This window comes from Dipodomys ordii, unplaced genomic scaffold (genome assembly GCF_000151885.1).
Source record: "Dipodomys ordii isolate 6190 unplaced genomic scaffold, Dord_2.0 Scaffold1000000809, whole genome shotgun sequence".
In the NCBI taxonomy this organism is placed as follows: domain Eukaryota; kingdom Metazoa; phylum Chordata; class Mammalia; order Rodentia; family Heteromyidae; genus Dipodomys; species Dipodomys ordii.
This window is the reverse complement of record NW_012284426.1, coordinates 65,045-91,586: the sequence shown is the minus strand read 5'-3', so window position 1 is coordinate 91,586 and position 26,542 is coordinate 65,045. Positions and strand designations below refer to the sequence as shown.

The 26,542-nt window shown below is 40.3% G+C and overlaps 1 pseudogene; it reads left to right on the top strand.

The window, feature by feature from the left end:
- The first annotated feature begins 238 nt into the window (after positions 1-238).
- Positions 239-24,988, top strand: LOC106002772 (annotated as a pseudogene).
- Positions 24,989-26,542: the final 1,554 nt, after the last annotated feature.

Here is a 26,542-nt window from a genome sequence, read left to right as displayed (position 1 = left end):
GATTTAGAGTCCTAGCACAGGTACTCCACATATATATATATATATATATAATTATATATATACATATATATATTATATATATATATATAATTATATATATACACAAACACATATATATATATACGCACACACATATACATACATATATATATATATATATATATATATCATTCAAAAGAAGATTTTATACTGTCATCACAAGAAAACAGAAATCTATGAAAGTTACCCAGCCAGGCAGATGACTGCTGTGACTGTGTTGGCCAGCCAGGCAGATGACTGCTGTGACTGTGTTGGCCAACATATTCAACAGCACAGCTGCAGTGTGAAAGAGACAGCCACATCCAAACACAGGCACAATTCACCTTACCACTGGACAGTCCGAGCTGTCATTGGAACCACAAGTATTAACATGACTTCTAACCCCAAGTGATTTCTACTCCTACACTTAATGGTCTACACAGAAACCTAATTCCACAAAAACAAACAGAACATCAACCCATACCTGGTAAATCAACCAAGAACATAGAGAGACACCTATTAAGATCATAGATCCCCCCAAATGAAAGTTAAGAAATCCTCGAAATTGACAGAACAAATCAGAAAAATACAAGAAAAGTGATGCCAAGGTAGTATAATTCACACAGTAAATAACCAGGCATTAGAACAGACAATCAAGGACCTAGAAGATAGTATTCAAAATACATTAAAAATATTGCTGAAACATGTGATAAACGAAAAGATACAAAAGTTCTACAAGGAAATTTGTGAACAAGATGAGACACACCAAAGATTAGCAAAATAATTCATGGAGACTACAAACAAAAAGAAAATTAAATTCTGAAAAGGCAAGGAGTACAAGGAAAGAATAGATGCCTAGTCAAAAGATATGAGAGAAGACACAGCTAAAAAACCAAGCCCTCCACCCAAAGAAAAGATGTAAAGAAATTCTATACAAGACATAAAACAAAGCATTAAAAAAAGATAGAAGCCCTAAAAAATGACCAATTAGAAGACAGTGAAATCAAAAACAAAGTAGAAAGTCTCCACAGCAAATAGATGACATAGAAGGTAATCTCAGGGGTCAAAGACCAAATAGGTCTAATAGAAAAGAGGAAATAATTATTTAGAACAAATCTTAAATAAGAAAGGATCTTTTGGGGCTGGGATGTAGCTCAGTTGCAAAGCGCTTGCCTAGCAAGTGCAATGTCCTGGATTCGATCCCCAGTACCAAAAAAAAAAAAAGACCAAAAAAAAAAGAAAGGATCTTTCCAGAACTTCAAGACTCAGTTAGAAGATCAAATTTGGAGGAGATAGGTATCAAGAAGGAGAAGAGCAGGAAACTAAATGGATGGGAAACATTACAGAATTCTAGCAGAGAACATTTCAAACATCTAAAGAGATAGGCTCATTCAGACAAGAGAAGCCTTTAGACCACCAGGGAATTCTAGAAGAGAACAACCCACCAGCACATCATAATCCATTAGAGGATCATTAGAGATTAAGGAAAGCACTCTTAGAGCTGTTAGGAGAAAAGACTGATTATTTATAAAGATATACAGTCAGAATAAATACAGATTTCTTAGTTGATATGGTAAAAAGAAGAGCCTGGCATGGTATATGGTAAACATTAAAGGCAAACAACTACCAACTGTGAATATGGTCCAAAGTCAAACTCTCCTTTATATTTAAAGGATATATAAAAATATATCATGACAAAGAAAACTTGAAACAATGTATCTCCACCAACTCAGTAAAATAGAAGTTAATCAAATATAAACTACATACAGAAGATCAAGAAGAAAAAAAACTGGTTATATGAAATGCTCCCTACCAGAGAACAAGATAATTCTATTAAGAGAGGCACCGCTCCTAACAGCAGGTGTATAACATAGCAGAACTTATCAGATATTTCACAGTCTTAACTCTCAATATCAATGGACTTAACTTTCCAATTAGAAAACATAGATGGTAGTATCAAAAAACAAGATGCATCCATATAGTATCTACAAGAGATATATTTTATTGACAAAACCAAACACATATTCAAACTGAAAGTCTGGAAGGAAAATTTTCAAGCAAATGAACACAATAAACAGGCCACTCTGTAATCCTAGCTATTCAGGAGGCTGAGATTTGAGAATCATGGTTCAAAGCCAGCCTGGGCAGGAAAGTCTGTGAGACTCTTATCTCCAAACAACCACAAGAAAACCGGAAATGGCGCTGTGGCTCAAGCAGTAGAACGCTTGCCTTGAGCTGAAAAGCTGAGGGACAGCGCCCAGGCCCAGAGTTCAAGCCCCACGACCAAAAAAAAAAAATAAAGTCTAAATATCAATGCCCTGAATCCTGGAGCACCCCATGTCATTAACCAAATACTACAAACCTAAAAACACATCTCAATACATTATTGTCATCCATGGATAGGTCATCCAGGAAAAACTCAATGAAAAAACTGTAGACCTAAATAACTACACTGACCACCTAGCATTAACATACATCTACAGAATATACATTAGCATCAGTATATACATTCTTCACAGCAGCTCATGGAAAACTCTCCAAAATAGAACATATTCTATGTCACACAGAAATTTTGTCCAAATTGAACGAAAAATTAATTGAATTCCCATATCTTATCAGACGACAACAGAATAAACTTGGTATTAAACAGCTAAAGCAAAAAGAACAACATTGTCAAACCCATGAAGACTGAACAACACATTGCTGAATGACCAGTGGGGCACTGAAGAGATTAGAATGGAAATCTTAAAGTTTCTGGAATTTAACAAAAATTAACACACAAAATACCAGCTCCTCTGGAACACAGTAAATGCAGGTCTTAGAGGAAAATTTATAGCTCTGAGTGCCTACCTCAAGCAATTGGGGAAATCTCAAATCAGTATTTTAATTATGTACCTCAAGCTCCTTGAAAAGAGGAACAAGCCCAAACCAAAAGCAGTAGACAGAAACAAAAAATTTAAATCAGAAATAACTAAATAAAGAAGAAATAAAACATAGAAAGATCAACAAAACAGAGTTGTTTCTTTCAATAAATTAACAGACTTGGCAGAACCTGACCAAATCTGACTAAAAGAACTTATATAGATAGAAAGCCCACAGGAAAAGATCTTTAGTTGCTCTGCAACACACAATGGCCTCATATTTAAAATATTCTTAGAGCCCCAAAAGTTAGCCCCCCAAAAAAACAAATCTTCCAATGAACAACAACCCTCATAATACATGGGCTAAAGCTTTAATAAGAGACCTCTCTGAAGAAGAAATATGAATGGCCAATAGACACATGAAGAAATATGCAACATTTCTGGCCATAAAAGAAATGCAAATCAAAGCAAAATTGAGATTCCACCTCACACCAGTTAGCATGACCATTATGAAGAAAACTAATAATAACAGATGCTGGGCTAGTGGGGATGTAGCCAAAAAGTAACATTACTACTTTATTGGTGGAAATGTAAACTTGTTCAAATTCTCTGAAAAGAAGTATAGAGGTTCCTCAAAAGAGCTCTTCTATGATGCAGCATTCACATTCCTGATCATTTACCCAAACAAACATTTACTTCAAACAAGGCCATACGAAAGCTACCATCACAAATATGTTCACTGTAGCATTATTTACCATAGCTAAGATATGGAACAACCAGATGCCCAGTGATGATCAGCTTGGAAATGCACTTTTGTGTAGGTTTTCCCTTTTTCTTGTTTCATTTATTCCTAGTTGTTCACTCATGGTTTCTGGGATCCCTCCCTAAAATAAACAACCTATACACCAATTCTTGTCATAGCTCTGAATTTATTGAAAGGCTCTGAATATAGTGAAATTCAGAGGAAGGAAGACAAAGTGGTACTTTGCCCCTATCCTGTATCAACTGGCTTTTATCCATCTTCAAATTATTTACATGAATCTATACAAGTTGTGTAACATAATGAAATGAATATGATGTGATTCTTAAGCATTTTTAATATTTTTATTGTAAAAAACAGTATACAGAGGGGTTACAGTTACAAGAATAAGGTAATGAGTACATATCCTATAGAGCATTGTTACCTCCACCTTTGTTTTTCCCATACCATCCCTTCCCTCCCCACCTCCCCAAATCTCCCCTCACTCCCCAAGTTGTAAAGTTTGTTTTCAACATAGTGTATATGTCATTGTTACAATAGGCCAATCTGTATCCTTGTTTCAGCATTTGTTATTTCCCTTCCACTCCCAAATTAGAAAAATGTATACACAAGATGCAGGCACCCATGTCAAATACAGTGAAAAGAGGGGTGATACTACGGGGGAAGGACATAGAAGAGAAACAATAAAAATCACATAGTACATTTTAGATACATTAAAAAAACAAGTTGTATTGCTATCTCGGGGTTCATTTCACTTAACATCTTCTTATATGAGCATATGTACATAGCTTTTGGACTTTTCTGCTTGTCCTAAACTTATACTAGTTATTGCAAATAAGGGAAACAATGGGACCTATGTTTATTTGGGCCTGGCTTATTTCACTTAATATATATTTTTCCATGTCTTTCCAATTCCCAACAAATGGGGCAATGTCATTCTTTCTGATGGAGGTATGGAATTCCATTGTATGTGTGTATGTGTATGTATGTGTGTGTGTGTCTATAGATTGAGATATAGAGTGAGATCATATTTTTTGCTCCATTCATCTACTGAGGGCATCTGGGTTTGTTCCTATCTTAGCTATGGTAAATAATGCTGCAATAAACATAGTTGTGCTGGCAGCCTTAGTATGGTCTTGTTTGTTATCACTTCGGTTGATGTCCTAAAGTGGGATTGCTGGGTTGTAGGAGAGCTCTATGAGGAGTCTTTTGTTTCAAAAGTGGTTGAACAAATTTACATTCCTACCAACAAGGTAGTAAGGTTCCCTCTGGGCCACATCCCTTCCAGCATCTGTTGTTATTAGATTGTTTATTATAGGTGGAACCTCAATGCTGTTTTGATTTGCATTTCTTTTATGGTTAGAGAAGTTGAGCATTTCTTCAACTGTCTATTGGCCATTTGTATTTCTTTTTCTGAGAAGTCTGTCTTTAAGTATTTAGCCTACTTGTTATCAAGAGGTTGTTTCTTTTAGGATTTATTGTTGGAGGATTTAATATTTTGTTAATAATTTTTATTGTGAAAATAACATACATAAGGGTCACAATTACATGAGCTAAGTAATGAGTACATTTCTTATCAAACATTCTTGCCTTTTTGTTTCCCCTTACCATCCCTGGCCTCCCAAAACCCCCCGCCTGCCGCCAACCCCCCCCAAAGTTGTAAAGTTCATTTTTCAACATAGCATCTTGTACATTTCATTGTTGCAATGGGTCCATCTGTATCCCTATTTAAACAATTTGCTTTTTCCCTTCCCCTCTCCAAATTATACCAACATCAAATACAGTGAAAACAGGGGTAATACTGTGGGGGGAGGGACATACAAAGCAACAAAGAAATAATCTTATAAATATGTTAGAAACAAATAGCAAGAAAAAAACCACTTGAGTACTCATCCTGGGGTTTATTTCACCTAACATCAACTTATCTGACCATTTCTGCTTGTCTCAGATTAAAAACTTGAAAAAGGAAATCAAAAGAGAACTTAGAAAGTGGAAAACCTCCTGTGCTCCTGGATTCGAAGGATCTACATCGTGAAAATGGCAATACTTCCCAAGGATATCTAAAAATTAAACTCGATACCTATCAAAATTCCAACTTCATTCATCAAGGAAATAGAAGAGGCAATCCGAAAATTCCTATGGAACAATAAAAGACCCCGAAGAGCAAAAATGCTCCTCAACGGAAAGAACACTGCTGGAGGAATATCAACACCAAATTTCAAACTCTAATACAAAGCCATAGTAATCAAAACAGCTAGATACTGGCACAGAACAGACATGAGGATCAATAGAATAGAATTGAAAATCCAGAAATGAACCCATAGACCTATAGCCATCTAATCTTTGATAAGGGAGATAAAAAAAATTGAATGGAAGAAAGACAGCCTCTTCAGTAAATGGTGCTGGCAAAATTGGTTAATCACTTGGAGGAAACGAAAGGATTTAATTTTTGAGTTCTAACTGTATTTTTTTGTCAGTTGTGGGGTTTGAATTCTGGACTTTGGTGCTGTCCCTGCACTCTTCAGCTCAAGGCGAGGGCTCTACCACTTGAGCCACAGCACCACTTCCGGTTTTCAGGTGGTTTATTGGAGATAAGAGTCTCATGGACTTTTCTGCCTGGGCTGGCTTTGAACGATGATCCTCAGATCTCAGCCTCCTGAGTAGCTAGAATTACAGGCGTGAGCCAACGGCACCTAGCTCTAAGTGTATTTTAAGCCCTTGTTCATTGTATGGCTAGTGAAGATCTTCTCCCAATCCATATGCTTTCTATTGATCTTGGTTGCTATGTCCTTTGCCATGCAGAAGCTCTACATTTTCATGCAATCCCATTAGTCCAACCTTTCTTTGATTTGTTATGTTTCTGGAGCTTTGTTAAGAAAATATCGGCCTGTGCATCCCTAGAGTTTCTCCTAATCTTTCCTGTAATGTCTTTGAGGTCATTGATCCATTTGGAGTTGATTCTGGTCCAGAGTGATATATAAGGATCTAGTGTTAGTTTTATACAGGTGTTTAACTAGTTTGGCAGTACCATTTACAGAATAGGTTTCTTCCATTCTATTTTTTTAGCTCCCTTATCGAATATTAGGTGGCTAGAGGTCTGTGGACTCATTTCTGGGTTTTCCATTCTATTCCATTGTTCCTCAGGTCTGTTCTTTTGCCAGTACCCAGCTGTTTTGATTACTATGGATTTGTAATAGAGTTTGGAGTTTGGTATTGATATTTCTCCATTCTTTCTGCTAAGGATTGTTTTTGTTATCCAGGGTCTTTTATTGTTCCATATGAATTTTGGGGTTGCTTCTTCTATTTCATAAAAGACTGAAGTTTGGATATTGATAGCTATCACTTTGAATCTGTAGATAGCAATAGTGCCAAAGGCTGTCTACAAAGACATTATCTTTGTCTTACCTACTCAGTCTGAGATTTCATTTCCTAACAAGCGCAATTCTGATATGTGGCCTATTTCAGAAGAAGAGATGGTCATTCTGGGAGTCCAAATCACAGTTGCTTTTGGATGTTGAGTTTTGGACCCAGTTTTAAGAAATAAAACTGTGGGGCTGGGAAGGTGGCTCAGTGGTAGGGCGCTTGCCTCACATGCATGAGGTCCTGGATTAGATTCCTCACCATCACATAAGCAGAAAAAGCTGAAACTGGTGCTGTTGGTCTAGTGGTAGAGCCCTTGCCTCAAGCTAAACAGCTGAGGGTCAGTGCCCAGGACCAGAGTTGAGGCATGACTGACAAAAAAGAAGAAGAAGAAAAGAAATAAAATTGTGAAGATAGTTTGTACATATGGTTTCCATCAACTGAAGGAAATGCCAAAGGAGATAAATCACAAGAACAAAAGAAACTATGATTACTCAGAACTTGTTCTTTACAGAAAAACTTTCCCCAAAATACTTATAAAGAGGCCTACAGTTCACGTGTATTCTCCGAACCATTAAGAAATGCAAGTTAGTATACAACCACTTTGGAAAGCAGTCTGGAAGGACTTTAGAAAGCTAAAGATTGACCTCCCTTATGACCCAGTCATACCACTTCTAGGCATCTACCCTGAACAACAGGAACCATTATACAAGGACACGTGCACCTCCATGTTTATTGCAGCACTGTTCACAATAGCTAGGATATGGAAACAACCCAGATGCCCAACCACAGATGAATGGATCAAAAAATTGTGGTATCTATACACAATGGAATATTATGCAGCCATTAGAAATGACAAAATAATGGCATTTGCAGGGAACTGGATGGAGCTAGAAGGAATCATGCTGAGTGAGGTAAGCCAAGAGCAAAGAGACAAATGGTACATTGTCTCCCTGATAAGTGGATATTAAATCCAAAGTGTTAGGTGATACGATATGACAAAATTAACAGGACTTAAGAAACAAAGAACTTCCACTCATCTGGTCGAACCACTACTAAATATCCACATGCTGCTGATCACATGTATGGTGTATATGTGTACACCGTTATATGTTATAGACAATGATATACACTTTGCTCCAGGAAAGTTAGAATAAATGTGTGACTTTAAATGAGCATCATTATTCCACAATACTGTGAAATTTGGGAAATTATGTAATCAGTTAATCACAATTTAAAAAAAAGAACCTCAGGGGAGGTAGGGAGGGAAGGGATAATAGGGGAAAACAATGGAGGCGATAACAATGCTCAATAGGAAGTGTACACATTACCTTACTCATGTAAGTTTAACCCTCTGTCTTTACAATAAAAAATAAAAAAAAGAAATGCTAGTTAAAAGGAATTCAAATGATTTCCCAAGAACTGTAGTAAGGAAATTTTCAGAAAATTAGTTAAAACATTTTCTTAACGTTGTAAATACAAAGCAAACAAATTTATAATGCATGTTTCTGCTAGTATAAATCAGTGTAAGAATATAAAGTATGTAAACCAAGAGTTGTACCAAGAATTGATTTTAGAAAAAGGAAATTTATGTGTTTTGTTTTGTGTTTCAGTCATGGGCCCTGACTCTGGGCCTGGGTGCTGTCCTCGGCTCTTCAGCTCAAGGCTAGTAGTGCTCTACCACTTGAGCCACAATGGCACTTTTGGCTTTGTCTGCTTATGTGGTGCCAAGGAATTGAATCCAGGTCCTCATGCATGCAAGGCAAGCACTCTACCACTATGACACTATCACAGCCCCAAAATCTTCATTGTTGTTAAAAAATTGTCTTTGTAAACTGAAGTATGCAGGCCTGCAAGCAGAATCAACTTCAAATGGATCAAAGACCTCAAGGTAAAAGCAGACACCCAGAAAATATTACAGGGAGGAATCGGGCAAACACAAGGGCTCCTTGCCACAGGTCAAAACTTCTGTAATAAAGGCCCAGAATCACAATGAATCAAAGAAAGATTGGATAAATTGGACTACATTAAACTTCAGAGCTTCTGAACAGGAAAGGACATACCTAGCAAGATAAATAGAAAGCCCACAGACTGGAAGAAGATCTTCACTAGTCATATTGTTAAGTGAATCACTCTAGAAGCCACATTTAGTGATGGAATATTGGAATCTTTATTACACAGTTAGCAGGCTGCAGGCCATCATTACAAAAGTCTGTAGCCCCCAAATATACAAAACATTTTAGGAAACAGGCCAGAGAGGAAAGAAAGAACAAAAATAATACCAACCAACAAGCCAATTCAGCTCCAGAGAGCTGAATTGGGAAGCCATGATGACTGGAGATGAGTCAGGAGTCAGGAGAAATTACCAGTATCAGGCACTGGACTGACAGATTCAGTAACTTGTGGACCTGGCCCCTGCTCAGACCTTATTTAGGCCCAGACCAGACCAGCTGCCATTACACCATGCCCCATGTGTCTCTGTGAACATGTCTGTCTCCTTTGAGCCAAGTGCCTGCCCCTGCCTCCAGGGCATACTCACCACCTGGGAGGGAGATGATGGGTGGAGGCGTTTCCTTCCCCCAGCATGGAGACCAGATGCTAGTCCATGTGGCCAATATGGCTCCGGCCATACCTGATCTCCTTACTTCATTCATTCCCTTTTTATTCTTTTTTTTTGTCAGTCATGGTGCTTGAACTCTGGACTTGGGCATTGTCCCTGTGCTCTTCAGCTCAAGGTAAGCACTCTACCCCTTGAGCCACAGCTCCACTTCTGCTTTTCGAGTGGTTTATTGGAGATAAGAGTCTCACAGACTTTTCTACTGGGCTGGTTTGAACTGTGATCCTCAGATCTCAGCCTCCTGAATAGCTAGGATTACAGGTGTGAGCCACCGGCGCCCAACCCCTTTTTATCCTTATGTACATGAAATGAAATCACTGATTTTCTGTAAGATATCTGAATTTTTGCCTGGGCTATTCCCTCTGTAATTTAATGACTCTCCAATAGTTAAAGTTGGCTCCATATGGATGGTATCCATATAGATGGGCACTTGGACTTTGTAAACCTTAACCTGCCTAAACTTCGAAAGAAAGTTCACATTTATTTCCCACAAAAACAATTTCCCACAACCAAAGTCTTAATTTTGGCAGATCCAAACCACCCTTTTACTGGAAAGCAGTTGTGGTAATGGAGTTAGTCAAGAGTGCAGTCCACTTTACCCCTAGTTTATTTGGTCAGAATGATGATGTAGTCTTCTCCAGGTGATGTCAGGATGTCTTTGAACTTTATCCAAACAAGAATCTCTAGATGAAAAGAGATGTGCTGCTAAAGACAGCCTCCAGTAACTAGTGCTGGCAAAATTGGTTAATCACCTGTAGAAAACTAAAGCTAGATCCTTATATATTACCCTGCACCATAATCAACTCCAAATGGATCAAAGACCTTAGAGTCAAAGAAAACACCCTGAAAACATTACAGGAAGGAATAGGAGAAGCCCTAAGGGCTGAGTGCTGTCCCTCAGCTCTGCAGCTCAAGGCTAGCACTCTACCACTTTGAGCCCCAAAGCAACTCTGCTTGCTTTTCCAGAACTCTGCTGGCTGTTTAGAGGTGACAATCTCACCAGGACCTTTCTCTGCTTGGGCTGGTTTTGGACTACAGCTTGCAGATCAATGAGTCTTATAAAAGGCCACTTTACTCCAATAAACAGCAACAAAAATGGTCAGTAGAAATAGTTTTCTAAAGTATGGTATTACCTGGAACTTATTAGGGACCAAAAGTTATATCTGACCAGCTTTTAAAAATCCTCACTCCTTGTTGTGGGCCTGTTGAGAACTGTTACAAAAAACCTACAAGAGCAAACTGAAATAGCAATTAAGCAATTATTTTGGTAATCCTAATTTTTCCTTTGCACTTTGAGGTAAATGTTAAAAACAATTTTACTTTCAAATTTATATACAGAAACCCATTTTTATTTTTATTTTTTGCTAGTCCTGGGGTATGAACACAGGACACGGCCATTGTCTTGAGCTTCTTTTGGTCAAGGCTAATACTCTACTACTTGAGCCCCAGCACTGCTTCGGGCATTTTCTGTATATGTAGTACTGAGGAATCGAACTTTTCATGCACAAGCACTCTACCACTAAGCCACCTTGCCAACCCAACCATTCCTAGTTTTTTAAGCCTTTTATTCATCTATGCTTTTACATTTTATAGTTTAGTTTTCATTTGCATTTGAAAAATCCCTTGAAATCTTGAGGCTAGGTACCACTCATTCATTGCCTTTTGGCTGCTTGTTTTAAAACAGATATGAATTAAATATTTTGAACTCAAATGGCAGTTTTTCCTTAATACAAGAATTACAATCACCAGCATTGTATCAAGAAGCTAGACTTAACATCTTTATGCTTTTAAGAAAACATACCCAATTGCAGAATATCATTGAAAGCAAATCACTTTATGCAGATAAACTTTTAACCTTATTTTTCAGGCTTTTTCAATTTTAATGCATCCAAGGGGCAGTTTAAGGCTTTTTCAATTTTAATATATCTAAGGGCAGTTTTAGCAATACCAATCAGATAATCACATCACTCATCTTTACCATCATGTTTCTAGTGTCTCTCTGCAAGGAAAAGGTACAGGAAAATATAGGCCACTCAGACCCTCTTAAGGAATGGTCATGCACCCAATCCAACTCTCTACAGTTAGATAAACTGCCTTTGTGCCAGCTTGCCCTCTTCCACCATGTGTGGACTCCTTCTAGGGTCTGTCCCACCATGCAAGACTGGGTGAGCTGCACTTCTGCCTGTTCACCCCTCACTTCTAAAGATAGGGAAAAACTGAGATGCCAACAGAAGACCTTTTCTTTTCTCTTGGTTCTTGAATGAAATGCCTAGTTTTAGACAGAACAGGTAAAGTCTTTGACAGTGTTAAACCTTTACATTTAAATTTCTAATATTTATCCCAAATTTTAGCAAAGGGAACTAAATCCCAAATATCCAATGCCTTTTTGTTAAGCCAGATAATTTGATTATACTGTAAATAGCCTTTGCATTTCAAAAATACCAAATTTTAAAATGCAGATTTTTTATTTTCAAATTAAAGGATTCTAGAAAGTCTTTTAACTAATGTTCCTCTTTAAAAAAATACAATAATCCTTTAAGCCATTTGGCATCCAAATCTGATGACCTTCCATAGAGTTTAAGCTCATCCAAGTTTTTTTTACAGTATGCTGACGATTTTCATCTTGAACATGTTCACACATACACAAACCTTAAAGCACATAAAAATGAAAATCAGTCTCACATTTTCCAGAATTTTCAGATAAAAATAACTTATCTTAAAGCTTTGTTAACAAAGTACTTTTGCTGAGCTTCATTTTCCCAGGGCTTGGGTGTTTAGCAAGGCATTTTACTAATTGGCCTTGTGAATAACTTCAATTGTAGGAATGCTGGGTGGAAGTCACCTGAAACTGGCCTGACTCTGTTTTTTCTCCAATTTTTAGACAAGAGCACATTACAATTTTTTTTTACTGTTAGGACCAGCCAGGACCAGCCAAATGTCCCAAGTAGCTCACAGCTGTCTATGTCCTCACATGCATACTGAAGCTTGTAGGAGACCACACAAGTCCTCCATGTCCCAACTCTTGACTGCTCCAACAAAGGGACACAACATAGAAGGTCTGTGACCAGACCCCAGACAAAGCTGGAACTTTTATTCCCCCAGAGATGTCCAAATGAACCACAAAAACAACACAGAAGATGGCCTTCTTTTCAGATTTCAGTGACTGGGAGCCCCAAATAACTCTTTGAACCAATAAGACAAAGGATAACTTAAAGGGGTTCTCCTGCAATCAGTTCATATTAAAGGAGGGCCAATCCACTTGGCAGAGAGTGCAGAGATGACCTTGGGAAACAGTACTCATATGCCCTGACATTTTCTTGACAATAAGAAAAGTGATCTAAAAACATTTCCAAAAGTGATGGAAAAAGAAGTTTGATGCATTTCTTTTTTTATGATATATTTTTATTTTTTATTGTGAAAATACTGTACAGAGGGGTTACAATTACATGGGCAAGAAAATGAGTACATTTTTTATCAAGCATTGTAGCCTCCTCCTTTGTTTCCCCTTCCCATCCCTTCCCATCCTTCCCCCACGCCCCCCACCCAATCCTCCCCGTCCCCCTCACCTCTCCCGAAACAAAGTTGTGAAGTTTGTTTTCGACATAACAACTTGTACATCTCATTGTTGCAATGTGTCCACCTGTATCCCTATTTAAATGATTTGTTTTTCCCTTTCCCCTCCACAAATTATACCGACAAGTTTGATGCATTTCTATAAAAACAAAGCAATTGGATGATCTCAGAATAATCTTAAACAGAAGTTGTTTACTACTTTTCCTGCTTGAGCCAAATAAGCCTTCCCCTTGGAATTTTGTCAGCACTATGTTTGAGAGGAGATTCTCCACCTCATCCCAAGATTTCTTCAACATCTGGGGTTGGGGTTGGAGACGTAGGTTTTACAGAAGATTCTCCAACTCATCCTGACATTTCTCCCATGCTTGTGGTTCTCAGACATTAGTCAGAAATGACAAGCAAAACAGACAGACAGGAGACCACACAAACAAACCAAATGGGCAGAGAGACATAAGCAAACAGCACCACAAGGCACCTCCAACAGACACAGACAGGACAAATAAGACAACCCAAGTGAGGCCAGACTCCAGGTTAAGAATCTGAATCTGCCTCCACTCGTGGCAAGAGGCGTCCCAATCTCCTCCAGGACTGAGAGTTCTGCTGTGTTCTGCCTCCCTTTGCCTCTTTCACTACATCTCGCCAGGCTTTTCAACTTGCTGCTAGAGGTTTTGGAGGCCTAAGTTCCTGCTAGGAACTTTTCTCCATGGCCATCCCCTAGGGAGGGGCCCTTCTGGATGCCAGTCCAAATTCCCTGAGCTCAAGTCCTGGGGTCCTGGATTTCTCTGGGGCCTCCATCTATTATGTCCCTCATCCAAAAGAGACTCCACAACACCCAGTTAAAGGAGCTAAGAAATTTATTACCAACATATGGGACCGCTTCCTACCACCGGGAAAGTAGGAGACTGGCCTTGAGCTAAGGGTAGGGTGTGTTTTTATAAGAGTAGGTTACTTATAGTTGCATAGATGAGCCGAGGCAGGTTTGGCATATTTTTCATTGGTTACAGTTATATGACCTTTAAATTAATTTGTTCCTTACAGTAAATATCATATGTAGTAATTTTCTTTTTTTTTTTGCTGGTCAAGATCTATTTGCCCTTTCTTTCTTTTTTTTAATTTATTGTATGTAGTAATTTTCAATAAGCCACTCATAGTGGGACCACTCAGTGATGGTCTTAAATACATGGGCTTAAGGCCCTGTTACTGAGGCAAGCAAGCAAAGTTACAGAAGCAAAACATAGCAAAAACATAGCATTGAGTCACAGGAGCATTTGTAAAACAATCTTGACTTGGTCAGCATGATCAATACTATCAAAACTATTGACACTATTACGGATATTATTTTTATTATAAATTCGTAACTAACAGCAATTTAGTGCAGCTGGTGATAAGCCTCAAAGTTGTCAGTAGCCTTCTGCAAAGCTGCCAGCTTGGCAAACTTGGATGAGTGAGCGATGTTCTTTTGCTTTTTAGCAAGGATGGGGAAGGGATAGAAGCTAACTACTGGTCAGCCTCTGACTGGGGTTTTTCTTTACCAAGAGGTTTTTTCCCTTTATCGATAATTTTGTTTTGTTTTCTGATTTTCACATTTTTGTACCTATGGATATTGTTTTCCCAGGAAAAAGGGAGCTCAGGGAAGAGAGTAAATTTCCAACAGCAGGAAGGACTGAGGCCAGACAATAGAAGAAATTTCTGCCAATGAATAGTAATTCAGATATTACAGAAAACCAAAGATCTGGTGTTTTAATGCATTAAGCTGTTCACATTGTAATCAAGTTATCTGATTTACCAGAAATGTAAAGGATTACTGCATTATTTTAAAGAGGAAATTTAGTTAAATTTCAAATTTGCTAACACCAAAACTTTCTGACTTTTCTTGGGGAGTTTAAAACTTAACTCATTCATTTTTTACACCATGATGACAGGCACAAACTTACCTGTAGAACAAACATGAGTCCATTTCAGGGGTTCCACAGAGCAAGGGCACCTGGGGCTGAGGAACGTCTCTCAGAGGCCTTTCCCTGGGTGCACCGATGTGGCCTGTACCCTGATACAGGAATCAGGTTATGACAGGGGTCCTTTTGTCTGGGCAAGAATAGGATCTTGCTGGGGCCTCCAGAAGAAGTGGACTGACCCCCTGAACAAAGTCACAGATGCTGACCAGTATCTTAAAAGTTGGAGTTTATTCAATTGACCGACTGGCCAGGGCTAACTCATCTCTGGAATGAGCAGCCTCGAACGCAATTAGCTCAGTGTTTTAAAGGCAAAAAATTCATTCTTTGAGAACAGATGCAAGTAAGCTGGTGTACAGAAGTAGAACTTAGCAGTTATTTTGCAAGCATGTAAATCACAAACATTCCTGAAACAATTATAACCATAAATACTCCTGTAACAATTTCTTAACCTAAAGCAATGGGCAGTTCCTGGTTTCAGGGCTGGGTGTTTTGCTTTTTCAAAACTAGTAATTATAGTAGAAGGGGCAGCCAGAGGCAAATGGCCCAGTTACACTACAAGGGGCAGATGGGGTAAATAGGCCTTGTCCTTTCCTCAGAACTAGTTTTTCCAGTTCAATCCTGCCTTTCCAAATTTGGCCCTATTCTTAAAAATCAATAATATTTTTCTGTTGATAATTTCACTTTTTACATTCTTTTAGGGAGGGCTCATCACCAGCTTGAATCACCAGCTTCTGAGTAGCCTCTAAGCATAACCTATATGGAAGATTAAGGCCTATCTTCCCTAGATGATGAAGTTCTGCTGATACCTCAATAAGTCCATTTAAGGCTTGTCATCTTCATGGTGGGAGAGGGTGATGCCACCCCTCTTGTCAGGTGATAGGCATACCTGGATCCCTGGAGACAGGGATGGGCACTTGGCTGATAGGTTACTGAAACTGTCAGTTCAGTGACTGGGAGTGTCCTGTGACCCATCTCCGTGGTGGGGGACACCATGCTATATGTATCTCCATGTTCCTGTCCTGTCTCTGATCTCCTGGATTGTCTCTAGTCATCATGGCATCAAAATTCAGCTCTCCATTAGAGAGCTGATTTGTTTTTGTTCTTTCCTTTCTACCCTGTTCTCCAGCCGTGTTAAGTGTATTTGTAGATTGCAGGCCTTCATTATACAGTTAGCAGTCTGTAGGCAGTGCACTGTCACAAAAGCTCCAAGATTCTACCTCTCAAAAGCAGTATCTCTGAATTTTCTGTTAATTTTCCTTACAACATCTAAGACCCTTTCTGTAGATTTTTCTTCCAAATAAATCTGTGCTAGTGTTTAAGCTACCTCTCTGCTTATCTTCTGTGGCTTTTAGGGGCCTAATAACTATATATCTTTTTTTGCTTGTTCTCATTCCTCCAGTGTTAAGATACTAGCTGAAAACTTGCTGCTTATAGAAGCATATGTGCTACAAAGAGCATTGTAACTCAAAAAGTATACCCCAAACCCAAACATATGTTAACATAAGACCTATTAAAAACTCAAAAATTCTCAGCAGCTCCAGACCCATTGAATCTAAAGCTATATTAATAAAATTCCCAAATAATTTATATGTACATAACTTTTCATAAAGCAATGCTAAATTCTGGATCTTAAGTATTCACCTAACGCCTGTGTTTTAAAGATTCAGCCTTTGCTTCTCAAAAATGGTGCAAATCACAATGTAAGGCCTAGTGGGAGGCCTTCTGGTTATTTAGAGTGTGTCCTGGGAGGTCTTCTGGTTATCTAGGGGGTATCCTTGAAGTGAGAAATAGGACCCCAGATTCTTCTTGACCATGAATAATTTTCCTACACCATACTCCCATCAAGTCATCCCCAACTTCCACATAGGAGGCCTTAACACAATAGGTCTACCTGATTATGGTTGGAACCTCAACATTTTTGAACCAAAATAAGCCTTTCTTTTTAAGGTGTCTATCTCAAGTATTTGTAATAGCAACACAAAATTAACTAAAGCCTAATTGTAGAGAAGTCTCTAAAGTATTTTCAAAATCTTGTATTCATGACCACTCTACTAAAGACAGATTACTCTCTGGTGTGTATATATTTATAACTTACATAGTAGTTTCCCAACATGCCTCAAAGGAGCACCTTGAATACACATCCACTTTTCAGATTGCTGGCTAGCAGAATGAGTGAACATGGCATTTGACTACATTCTCTGCCACTGCTTAGCAGTTTTCCAGGAAGGATTGCAAAGGGAAAAACAGATTACAGAGGGAGAAGCAGATAAAAATTGATAAATCGAACCAAAGCTCCAATAAAATAAAAACTACCACCAGGCACTGGTGGCTCACACCTGTAATCCTATCTACTCAGCAAACTGAGATCTTGAGGATCATGTTTCGAAGCCAGCCCAGGCAGGAAAATCTGTGAGACTCTCATCGCCAATAAAAACCACCAGAAAACCGGAAGTGGTGCTGTGGTTCAAGTGGTAGAGTGCTAGCCTTGGGATGAAGAACTGAAGGACATTGCCCTCGCCCAGAGTTCAAGCCCTACCACCGAACAAAACAAACAAACAAAACACCCTACCCTTGCTCACTAACCAGCAGGCTCACCACCAATGGGTGCCTACATTTTCAGAATAATGGGAAATGCTTAGGATTCAATGGTTAAACAGAAAATTAAAAACAAAACACTTGAGAATTGAAAGAAGCCCCTCATGGAAAAGAATGAAAACAGAAAAGTTAGAAGATAGGCACTAAGTTAACATAATGTTTCTTGCTTTTTAAGACTTTTAACCTTGTTAGCACAGTCTATAGTCTATTTTCTGTAAGTATTTTTGCTTACAATCATTTATGTAGAAGATATAAAAGACAAACAAGAACACTTTGAGACTGGAGCAAGAAGCAGCTAGATGGAGAACAGGAATGGTGAAGGTGAAGGAGATGAAGATGATTGAAGTGCATCATATAAAGTGTGAGAGTGGCCATAGGGGAAGAGTGATCAAATTCTGTTTTAAAAGTACACTGTTTTTGCATGGAAGTAACAGTTAAAATCCCTTTGTATAGTTAAGGTACAGCATTAACTTGTGCTTTTCCAAAGCTGTCCCAAATAAGGAGCTCAGTGCATCAGAGCAGTTGTTGGAAATACATTGGTGTTTTCTCCTATATGACATCTCATATCACAACTCAAAAGGAACCCAGCAAGGCATAATTTACTACTGCAGAAGAATGTGCTACTGGCAGGAAGCCAAGCAAGCATGTTGAACAGGACATTGCCCAGGCCCAGAGTTCAAGCCCCACCACCGACCATAAAAACAAACAAAAACCCTACCCTTGCTCACTAACCAGCATCACATTGGCTTTCACTCATCACAACTTCGAGATCATAATCTTTCATGCTCAGACAAATTTTAAAACTAGACAAAACCAGTACATCTGGCCAAAGCTTGTCAGAAAAGCAATCTTAACTTCTTGTAACAAAGCAGCTATTCTTTAAAAGGCATTGCTTATGTCAATCACTTTGACAGAAAAGATTCTAACTCCTACAGTCCTGCTTTCTTTTATCTTTTTTTCAATCCTGATCAGCTTTAATAACTTTCCATTTCAGCAGTATCCAAAGGAAGAATATTTAAGAAATTGGTGTTTGTTTTGTAAACTGCTCTCATTCATCCAACAACCAACACAGGCATTGCTATGACAACAAATACTAGAGGCAAATATGGACAGCAGCTGAATAGTCTGATGCCTGAGTAGCTCTATCTTTAAGCTAGTAACCATCTTGTGACTGACCATGAGCCCAACCCAGGAATGACACAAAAAGAAAAACACAAATAGGGACATAAATAATCCTCAGGAAAACCACAGGAATTTCCTCCAGATGCATCAGTAAGACACTGGAAGACACTGGGTGGCCATGCAGGACAGGGTGACCCAATAGTTAGACAATTCTCGTCAATAGCAGTGTTAACAAATCATGTTTGCCCAGCTTAGCTTGCTTTAAATGTCAACCAATCATGTAATTTCTCATATAAAAGTTTCTTAAAGTTGTTTGTTCAATACGATAAAAACTGTGCTGATTTTATGCTTGGGGCCTCTGAGCATCACCGGTTACCGAATGTGCAGAGGACCAAGCTTGAGCATGCAATAAACAGCTCTTTTTGTCACTTACATTGCTCTTGGTCTCTGGTGGTCTTTGGGGTGTCGAGTCCGAGAATAACAGAAGGGGGTTCATCCAGAAGCCCCCTCATAAGCCCACCTAGATCCCTGATCAGAGAGTCACAAAGAATGGCTGGTAATTTGAGGCATTGTGGCTCTGTAATTATCCGGTATCTGAGTTGCCTGCAGGTTCTGTATTGGGGTTGGCAAGAGGTCTTGGCAGACTCCCGATAAGACAGCCACTGGGGCCGGTGGGAGACATCCCCCGGATCCCCATCTGGGTAAATTATCTCTTAGTGTAGACATTTGGGCTTTTTCCGATCTGTAGTCGGGCACTTTCTGTTTGATAGTTTACAACGTAGACTGTCCCTTAATGCAGACATAAGATTCCGGCCTGTCTGAAGTAAAACTGGAGTCTGGTAGTCTTTTGCTGGATGACACTGTGGAAACATCTTCACCAAGTGTCTCCATTCACCCCTTTGGGATTTTAGATAGGCCAGTCAACCAACACTTTTCTCCTTGGGATACTCTGGGTTGTAGTTGCATTCCTAATTTCCGAAAACGCTGGTTGTTTCGTTCTGTGACTTTTGTAATTGTTTCTCTCCTTGTCTCTGGTTTGTGTGTGGATTGTTGTATGCAGAAATGGGTCAGAACCAGAGCACTCCTCATACACTTCTGACAATTAATTTCAAAGATATTAAGGAAAGAGCTAAAAATTTAAGTGTTGATGTTAAGAAAGAAAAATTAATTGCTTTTTGCATATCAGAGTGGCCTACTTTTGATGTTAGATAGCCCCCTGAAGGAACCTTTAACTTAAATACCATTTGGAAAATTAAACATAGGGTCTTTTTCCAAGGCAGAGTGGGACACTGTGATCAGATCCCCTATATTCTGGTATGGCAGAATTTGGTGTAGGAACCCCCATCCTGGTTGTCTCCTTTTCTGTTCCCTCCTGCCGATAAAAACAGGGTTTTAGCATTAAAGAAAACAAAGTCATCTGATCCCTCAGCTCCTCCCCTGTACCTGTACCTTGTCCTGCAGGAGGTCAGTGAGGATCTCTTTATTTTCAGACTCTGACCTCCTTCCCTCCCCTTTACTGCCACCTCCTCCACCCCCTCTGGATCTAGAGGAGGGGGAGGCATTGGGGGGGAATTTGGAGGATCTAGCAATAACTTGGAAGGGACAGCAGGGAAAACTCATGGCCATATTCAGAGAGATGCTAGCCCACTCTCCGACACAACTATAATGCTGCCACTTTGGGAAATCAGACCACCAGATGAAACAGAACACCTCTGACTTCAGTATTGGTCCTTCTCCACCAGTGACTTGTATAATTGGAAAACACAAAATGCAATTTTTTTTATAATCTCAAAGATTTGATTTCTCTGTTAGACAGTGTGATACACACACACCAACCAACCTGGGATGATTGTCAGCAGTTACTCTGGCTCTTGTTTACTACTGAAGAAAGAGAAAGGATTCAAACGGAGGCTAGAAAGTTGATTCCAGGAGATGATGAGCAGCCCTCTGTTAATCCTGACTTAATCAATGTGTCTTTTCCACTGACCAGGCCTCCGGGTGATGGCTGGGACTACAACATGGCAGAAGGTATGGGGAGACTACAGGTCTATCACCAGACTCTAATGGTGGGTCTCAGGGTAGTAACCCACAAACCTACCAATTTGGCCAAATATACATGGTCTTGCAAGGAAAGGATGAGTCACCCTCCAGTTATTTAGAGAGACTAATGGAAGCATTTAAACAGTATATTCCTATGAATCCAGAAGCACCAGAAAACCAGGCAGCAGTAGTAATGGCTTTTATTAATCAGGCAGCATCCAACATCAAGAAAAAGTTACCAAAGTTAGAGGATTTGGAAGGAAAAGGTATACAAGGCTTACTAAGAATAGCTTAGCGGTCTATAATAACAGGGATGCCCTGGAGGAAAGGCAGTTAAGAGCAATCAAGAAAATGACCATGGTGAGTGGCAGCTGTGCAAGGAAGCATGGCAGGACAAGAAAGAAAGGGGAGAACCTTATGGTGTCCCAATGGTTGAGGTCTGCACTGAGATCAGTGTGCTTACTATCAAGAATTAGGTCATTGGGCCAAGGAGTGCCCTAAGAAATGGGGACAAACGTCAAGGCAGTGGCAACCCAGGAGGTCCCCAATACTAATGGATGGCAGTCTGATGACAAATAGGGGTGATGGGGCTCAACTCCCCTCCCTGAACCCAGGGTAACCCTTAAGGTGGAGGGGATTCCAGTGAAGATCCTGGTGGACACTGGGGCTCAGTAACAAAACCTTAAGGAAAACACTAAGCCAAACCCTCTTGGGTACAAGGAATCACAGGGGGTCAAATGATACCTGTGGACTAACAAAAGAACAGTGTATCTTGGGATGAGACGAATGTCTCACTCATTCTTGGTCATTCCAGAGAGCCTCTACCCTCTATTGGAAAGTGACTTGTTAATTAAGCTTGGGGCCCAGATTAACTTCGATCCAGAAGGCCCCCATGTGGTGGATGCCCAAGGGAGATCTATACAAGTGCTGACCTTGGCCTGAATACAGGTTATATCAACAGTCCCAGGCCCCTGACCAATAATTCACGTATTGGCTGAAAAGGTATCCGGAGGCATGGGCAGAAACTGGAGGAGTAGGACTAGCAAAACATAAGCCAGCTCTCTTCATCGAGGTAAAGCCAGGAGCTGATCCAGAGTCTGGCAATACCCTATGTCCATGGAAGCGCGGGTGGAGATAACACCCCACATCAGTTGCCCACTGGAACTAGGTATACTGTAACCTTGCCAGTCAGCATGGAATACTCCCCTGCTACTGGTTCGCAAGCCCCACTCCAATAAATATAGGCCAGTACAAGACTTGAGGGAGGTCAATAAAAGGGTAATGGATATTCAACTTACTGTACCTAACCCTTACAACCTCCTGTGCACCCTGCCTCCCCATAGACAGTGATATATGGTCCTGGATTTAAACTATGCCTTTTTCAGCCTACACCTGGAGCCTGAGTCAAAATCTCTTCGCCCTTGAATGGACGGACGTCCAAAAGGGCATCAACGGACAACTGACCTGGACAAGACTTCCTCAAGGATTTAAAAACTCACCAACACTCTTTGATGAGGCTCTACATGAGGACTTGGGTGATTTTAGGGGGAATCACCCTGGCTTTACTCTGTTGCAATATGTGGATGACTTATTAATTGCAGCTGAAACTGAAAAAGAATGCATCTGAGGAACAGAGGACTTGCTCCAAACTTTGGGCAGCCTTGGCTACAGATCATCAGCCAAGAATCCTCAAATCTGCAAATTGGAGGTAACCTATTTGGGCTATTTACTGAAAGGGGGCATCAATGGCTCATGAGGGCAAGAAAAGAAACTGTCCTCAAAATCACGAGACCCCAATCCTACCAAGTGAGGGAGATTTTTGGGGTAAGCCAGCTTTTGCCGTCTGCGTATCCCCAGGTTTGCTGAATTGGCTAAACACCTTTATGAGGCCACCAGGAAAAATAGCCATATTTATGGACAGAGGAGGCTGAGCAAGCATTCGACCAGATAAGGACTGCCTTGTTAACAGCTCTGGCATTGGGACTCCCTTTTATCTGTATGTGGATGAACATAAGGGGATAGCAAAAGCAGTCCTTATCCAATATTTGGGCCCATGGAGAAAGCCAGTAGCCTGTCTATCAAAAAAGTTAGACCCAGTGGCAGCAGGATGGGCACCATGCCTGAGAATGATAGCTGCTACTGCCTTAATGGTAAAAGATGCAGATAAACTGACCATGGGACAGGAGATGTATGTGATCACCCTCCACGATATTGAGGGCGTGTTAAAACAGCCCTCCACCGATGTGGTCATCGGTGGCTCAGCAATGCCTGACTTACCCATTATCAAGGCCTGTTACTCTTATCAAGGCCTGTTACTTTCAGGCTCCCTTGGCTCTAAACCTTGTGACCCTGCTACCAGATCTGGACCTGGAAGTGCCACTGCATGATTATTCAGAGATTCTGGTACAAATCCATAGTATTTGAGAAGACTTAAAAAGACCAGCCACTATCGGATGCCAAACTTGTGTGGCTCATGGATGGAAGCAATTTTGTTCACCAAGGACAGAGGTATGCGGGCACAGTGGTAGTGACTGAGACTGATGTAATCTGGGCCAAACCATTGCCAATATGCACATTGTCCCCGAGAGTCCAGCTGGTGGCCCTGATCCAAATTCTGAAACTGGAAAAGGATAAAATACTGATTGTGTACACCAATAGCTGATTCGCATTTGTGACGGCTTTTGTTCACGGGGCTATTTACAAGGAGAGGGGACTATTGACACCTGGAAAAGCTATCAAAAATAAGGATAAAATCTTGGCCTTGATTACTGCCCTCTGGTTGCCTAAGAAGTTAGCCATTGTTCATTGCCCTGGACATCAAAAGCCTAAAGATGCTGTGACTCGAGGCAATAACCTGGCCGACAAAACAGCCCAAGAAGTGGCATTGCAGAGACTCCATAATGGTGATTGACCTCCCAGACCCCAGTGCAAGAACCTTTCTAGACAATCCTTTATACCCTGAAGAGGACTTAAAGTGGATCAACCAACTGCCGATGGCACAATGCCTAGATGGTGAAGAGACTCTAAGAGCAACATAATCTTACCAGAGCAATTGGGAAGTAAAATATTGCTCAAGCTACATCGGAGCACCCACATGGCTGCAAATAAGATGCAATATCTGGTAAGACATACGAGAATGCTCATGCTAAATTTGAACAGATTGTCAAGGACTGTAAGGTGTGTCAGTTAACAGGGAAAAACCCGATAGTACCAGGCAGTCGGGTAAGGGAGGATAGATCAGGAGCCTACTTAGAGGTGGATTTCACTGAAGTTAAATCTGCATGGATATAAATATTTACTAGTTTTTATAGACACCTTTTTCAGGATGGGTAGAAGCTTTCCCTACAAAGCATGAAAAGGCAAAAGGTGGTGGCTAAGAAGTTACTGGATGACATCTTACCCAGATTTGGCTTCCCTGTTATGATAAGATCAGATAATGGACCAGGCTTCATGACCAAGGTAAGTCAGGGCCTTGCAACTTCTCTTGGGGCAGATTGGAAATTACCTTGTGCTCATAGACCCCAAAGCTCAGGACAGTTAGAAAGAATGACTAGAACTCTAAAAGAGACCCTGACCAAATTGACCATGGAGACTGGTAGTGACTGGATAATTCTCCTTCCCTTTGCCTTGTATAGGGTATGAAACTCCCCTTTTAAAATTGGTCTCACTCTTTACGAAATAATGTTTGGAGCGCCACCACCTATAATTCCTCTTAGAGGATGATGATTCTGAACTTTTGTTCTCCCTCACGGCTCTGCAGAGGGCCCACCTTGATGTCTGGCCTAAACTGAGGGTGCTTTACGAATCGGGCCCTCCACCCATCCCACATCACTTTCACCCAGGGTACTCAGGTCTGGTAAAAAGACACCGACAAGAAAACTTGGAGCTATGTTGGAAAGGTCCTTATGTAGTCATCTTGACAACGCCCACTGCCAAGGTGGACAGCATCACCACTTGGATCCACCATTCACATGCAAAACCTGCAGACCCCATAGCGGACATTGTGGAACCAAACAAGGACCCAGAGTGGCAAGTTTCTTGCTCTAAAGACAATCCTTTAAAGCTCAGACTGTGCCACAAAGAGATTTAATTATGAGTTGGCTGTATGCTGTACTTGGAAGTTATATTAGTATAGTAGTTAGTGCTAGTAATCACCACCATCCATATAATAGAACCTTGACTGTTAGTTAATCAAGCAATGGGCAAACGTTTCCCCTTAGCCATAAAAAAGGGGCCATCCCTATGGTTCCCTGACAAGCTAACTTTTAACTTATGTCAGCTTGCTGACAGAGTATGGGGAGGAACAAAGCTTGTAGAATGTAGATGGAGGCACTGGTATGTATGCCTGGGGGAGAAAGGACTAGTAACTGTGGGGGACCAGAAGACTTTTACTGCAAAAACTGGGGTTGTGAAACCAGTACCTCAGGAAAATGGAAAGGGAAAGGAGGAGACCTCATTACATTCACAAAACCAGGACTGGGGGTCATACTGGTTAGGGGCCTACTGGTCCGTCAAGGAGGAATTAAAGTGCCTCAGGAATCTGATGACCAATTGGAGGCTCAGTTCACAAAGGCAAACAAGCTATGGGATGGGAATTGGGAAAAACGTGGGGACTGAGGTTATACAGACCAGGGAAAACACATGATGGTATTCTCCTAACTTCACAAGCAATTGCAAACTCTAGTTATGCTCCCTCAGCTGTGGGCCCAAACACAGTTTTAAAACCAGTCCCCAGAATAAAACCCAAGACAGAGAAAAAGGAAAAGCCTGTTCAGCCAGAAGACGCAGTAACCATCTCTCCTCCACTAATGGAGTCAGACCCCCTCAGGGAAGGTACCCCCCTTCCAGAAGATTCCCTGTGGCAGTTGTTAGTCCGAACTTATGGTGTAATCAATCAGACTTGTCCTGACATTACAAAATCTTGTTGGATGTGTTATGATATGAGGCCTCCAGTTGATTAGGGAATTGCAGTAGTGCAGAATGTGACTGGGAACAAATGTAGATGGGAATGTAGATGGGAACAAAAAGAAGCAAAACTCACACTACAGGCAATTATAGGACAAGGGTTATGTATGGGATGAGTACTGACTAATTACACTCACTTATGCAACCTAACCCAAATGTGGGATCCACAGGAAGGATACCTATTACTCCCCCTACAAAATGCATGGTGGGCTTGCTCAACTGGCCTTACCGCCTGTGTCCATCTAGAAATCTTAAATGAGACTAACAGCTTTTGTGTTATAGTGCAGTTTATCTCACGACTGATCTATCACTCACAGGAAGACATGATAAAAATGTCTACAGCAAGCTATTGGCTCCTAAAACTAAAGGAGAGATAGTAACAGCAGTAACAATTGGAGCTTTAGTGGGATTGGCCAGATTGGGAACTGGGGTGGCATCCCTAATCACCAAAAGTTATCTTACGCTAGCCTCTGAGCTGCCATAAATGAAGATATCAAAAATTTAGAAAGCTCTATAGCCTATCTTCAGAAATCTCACGACTCTTTAGTGGAGATAGTATTGCAAAACAGGCAAGGGCTAGACTTAATATTCTTACAACAAGGAGGCTTGTGCAATGCCCTTGGGAATGAATGTTGCTTCTATGCTAATCATTCTGGAGTAGTAATGGAATCCTTAGCTA